Consider the following 6,756-nt stretch of genomic DNA (forward strand, 5'->3'; position numbering starts at 1 on the left):
TGACAAGATCTTTAAGGATATAATTGCATTCAGATCTAAGGTACTGAATGAAGTAGATGCAGTATGGTAACATTTTATACCCAGATAAGTATTCATGACCCCACTTGCTTATAAAACATGAGACACATTTCCCTTTCCAATGATCCTTACACATGGTAGGTGGCCACATTGTGTCCTTGTTTGCTTGCTATTGTACACACACACTTTAACTCAACATATTCCTCAACACGTCTTCCTCCTCTTCTCTCACTCGCTGTCTCATCAGTTAATATACACCTCATCCTCACACCATATTTAAAATCACTGCATAATTCATTTTACATAGGAACACATTTACTAAGCTGCATTTATTGGAGTAGTGTAAGGAGGAGACTTCTGTTTTGAATTCAACCTTTCCTGGGCAATGCATAATGCAATCTCTTTGCTTTCCTTTTACGGCTTTGCAATTCCATCTCCTCTCTCGCTATTACACCTTTGAGCATCCACCCACAAATAGGGCAGTGGAAGGATTAACCATTATATTAAACATGATACAGGAAAGTGGGAGTTCTGGCAAACTGAGCTGTAGTGCAATCATCTGACAACACTTAGGCATCAAACAGTGGGCCTACCTGCCCCCATTATGGGCTCCTTTAAAATTCCACTGTATCACTTCCTTTATTGACAACAGGGGAGTAGAGATCATACCAGGACCATTCAAATGCCAATAGCTTGCCAAAGCATGAGGAGCAACATTGCTGCACCCTTTATATGTGAGTACTTAGCAATAGGAGGGCATGATAAGTTTGTCAAGTTCTGTCTTTACTGTATCAGCATTCAGTCTGCAGTTATACTATCCCATCTCCACAAAGGGAGGAAGCAGCACCTGTGGAAATACTGTTTTCTGAACAGGGATGGGGGAGAAATTTAATTCAGCTTGCATTTAAAGTTGAATTGATCAAATTTGCACTTTCCAAAACAGTATGAGAACTGAAACATACGGTGTTTTGAAATTCGCATTTATCTGAATTTTAAAGCAGTTCACCAACCAAACAATATTTACAAAAATGCAGATAACGGGAAAGTGTGCATAAAAATGAATATATGTGAAAATGCACTATACTGGAAGAAATTGCTTGCAAAAACATCTACATCAGTCAAAACTATATACAAAATGTGTTCATTAGGAGAAATCTACACTAAAATGCTAAAGAATTTCCATGATAATTTTTTCTTTTAAAAAATTGCAAATTTGCTGCAGAAATGTGGAGAACTGGATTTTATTTTGGAAAAATGAGGCACTGAGAAAACTGAAATGGACAGATCCTTCCATCCTTACTTCTGAACAACTCTCAGGATGCATCCACCTGGCCAACTTCCTGGGCTTTTGGTTTAGAGCCTGTTTGCTAAATCAGAAGTGAATAAAGTGAGTTGCTTGCATAAGCAAATATTTTCTTAAAAGTTCAACATAAGACTTCTGCAATACCGAATCTGCCACTATGTGTGATAGTAACATGAATTGTATGGAGATTATACTTTCCCCCTAATATTCCTTATGTAGGACAAAGAGCCCTTAAACATGTGTAGAGTGAAATGATCTCCCCACTGAGAAACATCAGCTGTTCTCTACATATCCAAGTATAGGCTTTTGTGTGGGACTGTGGGGCACAAAGACAGTTACTTGACCTCCAGAGCTTGGAAAAGTTACTTTTTTTGAACTACAACTCCCATCAGCCCAGTCCAGTGGCCATGCTGGCTAGGGCTGATGGGAGTTGTAGTTCAAAAAAGTAACTCTTCCAAGCTGTGCTGACCTCCCAGAAAGTGAGTCAGTGCTGCACAGTGTGAGGGAGAAGAGTAAGGCAGTGGGGAGAGCAGCATAGTGCAAACGCACCAGTGGTAGCACTGGATTGGTTCTGCTGGTGCATTTGCACTACGTCGCCACCTTGCCTTTCCCCCTGATAAGCAGCAGCAACTCACTGCTGGAAGGTCAAGTTAGCATTTCCTCCCCACCATGCCACCTGCTACTGATCCTGTGGAAAGCTAAAGTCCATTCTGCATATTAGTACAAGAGGTGCTGATTAGATTAGTTTATATATGAATTCGCAAAGTGAATTTGTCAAGTGATCCTACAGGAAGTGGCTTTTCTGGATCTCCAGGAAAGCTCTTTACATACTGTCTGGTTCCTTTCACTGAAAAATATCTGGGATTGAATCTGAGACTTTCTGCATGCAAAGTGGGTGCTCTTCTGCTAAGCAATGGATCCTCCCCAGCTTGATTCCAGTCCCTCTTCTCCTTGGCTTGGCCATGCACCTTCCATAGCTCATCATGACATAACATACATGAAAACTGTCAGGGAATATTTGTTTGTTGTTGGTTTTACCTTTCATCTAACCTCTCAAAAAACCAAACCATCTTGTTCCCCAAAGGTGAAAGGATGAATTAATTCAGACACATGTACAAAGATCAGTGCTGAATTTGATCTAGGAAGCACCAGAAATTGTTGATTACTGCAACACATTGCTGCTGTTGTTGTTGTCGTCGTCGTCCTCATTGTTATTGTTATTGAGATCTATCTAACTGCTGATCAATAAGCATTCCCTGGGCAGCTTACAGTGGCTCTGCACAGGGCTGTCTTTAAAAAGCATTCAGGAACTTCAGCTGGCTGGGATCTGTTTCTTTAATGTGCGTTGTGCACTGGTTTCTGAGCTATTTCTGGATGCAATTCTGGATGCTGCCAATTATTACCCATAAGAATCCCATGGTGTGAGTCCAGGTTGTTTGATGGGGCATTGTTTCCCACATGAGTCTACCTGCCTTTTACAATCACCATCAGAGGCCTTGCTCACATCCATTTGCCTTCAGAGGCACAGTTGGCTGGGAAGAGGCTTCTCATTAGAGGCACCCGCCAAGGCTGTGGAATGCCTTTCCTCAGGAGACCAAGTTAGCTCCCCCCACTTTTTGTAGCCTTTAGGCAAATTGGTAGGAGGTTTTTATTTTGCAAGGCATTTGTGTGCTTTTAATATCTTCCTTGTTGCAGTTTTCACTATCAGATGGTATGATGAGGCAGCACCACTCAACTGACCTCTCGTTGGTCATGTTGTTGCTCTGTATCGATAGGTAAAGAGGGAGGGGAGAGGTGGCGGTGACATTGGTATGCAGGCCTTCCCTTAGCATGTGCGGGGCCCGGGGCAAAAGCATAGTTGGGCCCCCCCCACATTCTTTCTCTCTATATATATCCTTTCCTCCAGGCAGCAGCAGAGGCTTTGTATTTCGGCTGCTAGGAGCTTGCGGCTGCAGCTCCCTTTTTTGCAGCCTTTGTTGGCGGCGGCGGCGGCGGCGGCGGCAGCTTTGTATTTTTCAGCTGCGGCTCCCTTTTTTGCAGCCTTTGTTGTTGTCTCGCTTAGTGTTTCTCACTGCAAGCTTTTCTCCTTCCCGGCTCGCTACCGCGGCCATCATGAGATCGCTGTTGCACCTCTTCCTCCCGGCTCATTTCTAAGCTCCCCTCAGCTCGCTACTGCGGCCATGAGGAGGACAGGGCTGCTGCTTTTATATGCAGATTGCCAAGCACAGCCCCCCCAAAGCGTGTGGCCCGGGGCAACTGCCCCGCTTCCCGGTGCCTAGGGGCGGCTCTGTTGGTATGGTGCAAATGCACCAGTGGAGCTCATCTGGCACTCCTGTCAGGGTGTTTGCATCATGCTATCCTCCTTGCTGCCTCAACCTGCCTCCCCCTACCTCATAGTAAGTCACAGCAATGTGACCAACCAGAGATCAGATGAGCAGTACCACCCCACCAAACCATCCGCTACTGATGGTTTTAGTATTGTTCTGAGTTCTAGCTCATGGTTTCTCTATATTTTTATTGTTTGATTTTATTGCATGTTTTGTGTTTGCTTTAATGAAGTAGCCAAAAGATGGAGTCTCTCGTAGCCAGTGAATGGTGTCACACACATGCACGCGCACACACACGCACACACAATATTGTAATTTGCATTTAAACAGCTAGACTACTTAATTTATAATTATTTATAGTGCAATCTTATATATGTCTATGCAGAGGTAAGTACCATTAAGTAGGATCATTCTTATCCCAGAATTTGAGGCTGAAATCTTTGGCAAATTTACCCTGGAGTATGCCCCAGAGAATAATCGATAATTACTTCATCAGTAAAAATGCATAGGATTGTGCAATGTAAGAAACCTAGCTGTGCCCAGGATTGCAGTCTTCTTAACAGAGTGTACATTCAGTGAATTTTCTTATAACCTTTCTCACTTGGTGGTGTTTTCCTCTGTATTGTATAACTCTCACACAGATGCTTGATCTCTGCACATTGCTCAATTTATGATCATATTTACAGTGTAATCCTAAGCATGTCTATACTGCCCGATATCTAACTGATGAAGAGTGGTTTTAAAATATTTTAATAAATAAGTAAATAAAGTACTCAGAAGAAAGATGCACCGAGTTCAGCAGGACTTACTGTGGGATAAGTGTGCACAAAATTTCATGGCAGGACTTTGTTTAAAACAGAAGTGATAAAGACTAAATAAATATAATGCTCAGAAAACATAGCTTATGTGCACCAGAAGCAAGATGATAGTGGTATAATTGTGGTGTTTTTCTCTTTGGATTTCTTATCAGCATTATTGTTACAGCGCTACCAGGTCTTCTTTTCAGAAATGTTAAAAAAAAAAGAAAAAAGGATGGTTATGCATGTCTATTGATGGCCAAACTCTCACTTCTGAAAATGTTTGCCATATGGCAAGTAAATTCATTAAAGCAGACAGAGGAGACTATTACTGGGCTAATCTGAGGTTAATTTTGACCATGTGGAAGAGCATAGCCTCATTAGGTCTATATCAAATTCAGATACCTACAACAATGAGAATGAAATATATTTGAATGCATAAAACAGGTGACAATGTGTTTGAATTTGGCATAACATAATGAGCTGCATTTTCATTTGAAACGTGTCAAAATAAAATACCACAGGGAGATTGTATGTCTTATTGAATCTCTCATAATAGGCAACATAACCAAAATGTGAGAAATCAGATAAAGTTTTTTTTAAAGAAATGTTTATGTATCACCTTTCAAGAGTAACTACAAAGTTTGTTATTATGAAAAGCTAAGATCAAAGAGCACTTTTAGATTGTATTCACCCATCACCATGTAACCCTTTGATTACTCTTTTTTTTTTAGGAATAAGGTCAAGAAGTATACAGAACTATATAGTTCTGTGTCCTTACTTCTTTCCCAACAAGTTGTATTAGCCTTTCTCAACCTGGTGTGATCCAGGTGTTTTGGACTATAAGTCCCATCTTCCATGACCATTAGCCATGCTGGCTGGGGCTGATGGACGCTATAGTCCAAAACATCTGGAGGACACCAGATTGGGGATAACTCAGCTATATCATCATGGTTATAATCACCACCATCATTTCTCTCTGCCTAAATATATAAATAATTGCCATGATATTGAAAGAATGCTTCCTTTATAGTGTCTGGCCAGTTGGCATTAATCTTGCTCACAAAGATGAAAGCATCTTCATCAGCCCTCATCAACAGACCTACACAAGACAGATAGGGCTTGAATTGACAAGTAGCAGACTGGACAGCACACAGAGTCCTTCGGCTGCATCCCTGAGTGTTAACTGAAACATCATCCAAGAAAACCAAACAAGAACATGTTTCTGCTACAGATTCTATCCTAAAGTGGAATCCAAGTTGGAGCAGATCTGAATTATTTTTATCTGCAAAGTATTCTACATTGTCACAATGTGCTCCCGCTAGATGGAGGCTAGACTAAAACGAACTGCTGCTCTTCTTAGAAAAGCTGCATGGACAAAATAGTGGCAAAAAAGTCATCTCTTTGCAGTCATCACTGCCACAAAATATAACTTTACATGGGTACCATGAGAGTCATCTTCAATCTTGTGCTCTAGCAGTCATCCTGATTGCCTCATTGGCTGCAGCTCCTGGGTAAACCAGGAAAATGTCTGAGCTCTGACACACTGTACTCTACAAGTTGTGTGTAGGGTTTAATGTGGCTGCTGTTTTAACTGAAGTTAGTCCAGCCTGATACACAGATATTAAGCAGGTGAAGCTTTTCCTGATGTGGTGATAAAATGCTTAGAAAACTTCACCTGTTTAATTTTTGCATGTTGCAGCTGCTGTCGAAGCACAGGAACAGACCTAGAAAAAATAACTAGCAATTCTACCCAGGAACAGCAAACAATTACTTTATGTGTCCTTTTGTGAAGTGCATATCCACGATTTTGTGGACTGGGTTTTTCTTTACTGGAGGACCTACTATTGGGCATAGTGTCTTGGTGTCATGTTTCCATCCCTCTCAGCTAACTAGATAATATAAGATCTCCCATGAATGAAGTGTACCTGCCTAAGCATATTGTGGGATTTGACATGTTTTGTGAATGTAATTTGTTTTAAACTTTGTGACCTACCCTGGGACCTACTGGTGAAGGGTAGGTTGTTGTTGTTGTAACAACAACATTTTGCAAAGACCAAGATATCTAAGGAAAAACTACTGAGAAAAGTGTTGATGTCATTTCTAGCCCGTCCTTCCCAAAGGAGCCTAGGGTGGCAAACAATAATATTTTTTAAAAAATTTTTTTAAAGATTTTAAAACATTAAAAACATCTGAAAACATTTTAAAACAGATATATATCCTCACAGCTAATAATTTCAGAGTTGCCAAGAACAGTATATTTCATCTTTCAAATGTCTGGGTGAACGGCAAATGCTTTTAAATTGCTCCT

At 41.0% G+C, this 6,756-nt stretch overlaps 1 long non-coding RNA gene across 1 annotated transcript; it reads left to right on the forward strand.

Moving 5' to 3' along the window:
• The first annotated feature begins 676 nt into the window (after positions 1-676).
• Positions 677-6,756, forward strand: LOC133378157 (uncharacterized). Its single transcript, XR_009760884.1, has 3 exons — positions 677-752; positions 1,241-1,405; positions 5,479-6,756. It is a non-coding gene; the product is annotated as an uncharacterized LOC133378157 (long non-coding RNA).

Source organism: Rhineura floridana, chromosome 2 (assembly GCF_030035675.1).
Source record: "Rhineura floridana isolate rRhiFlo1 chromosome 2, rRhiFlo1.hap2, whole genome shotgun sequence".
In the NCBI taxonomy this organism is placed as follows: domain Eukaryota; kingdom Metazoa; phylum Chordata; class Lepidosauria; order Squamata; family Rhineuridae; genus Rhineura; species Rhineura floridana.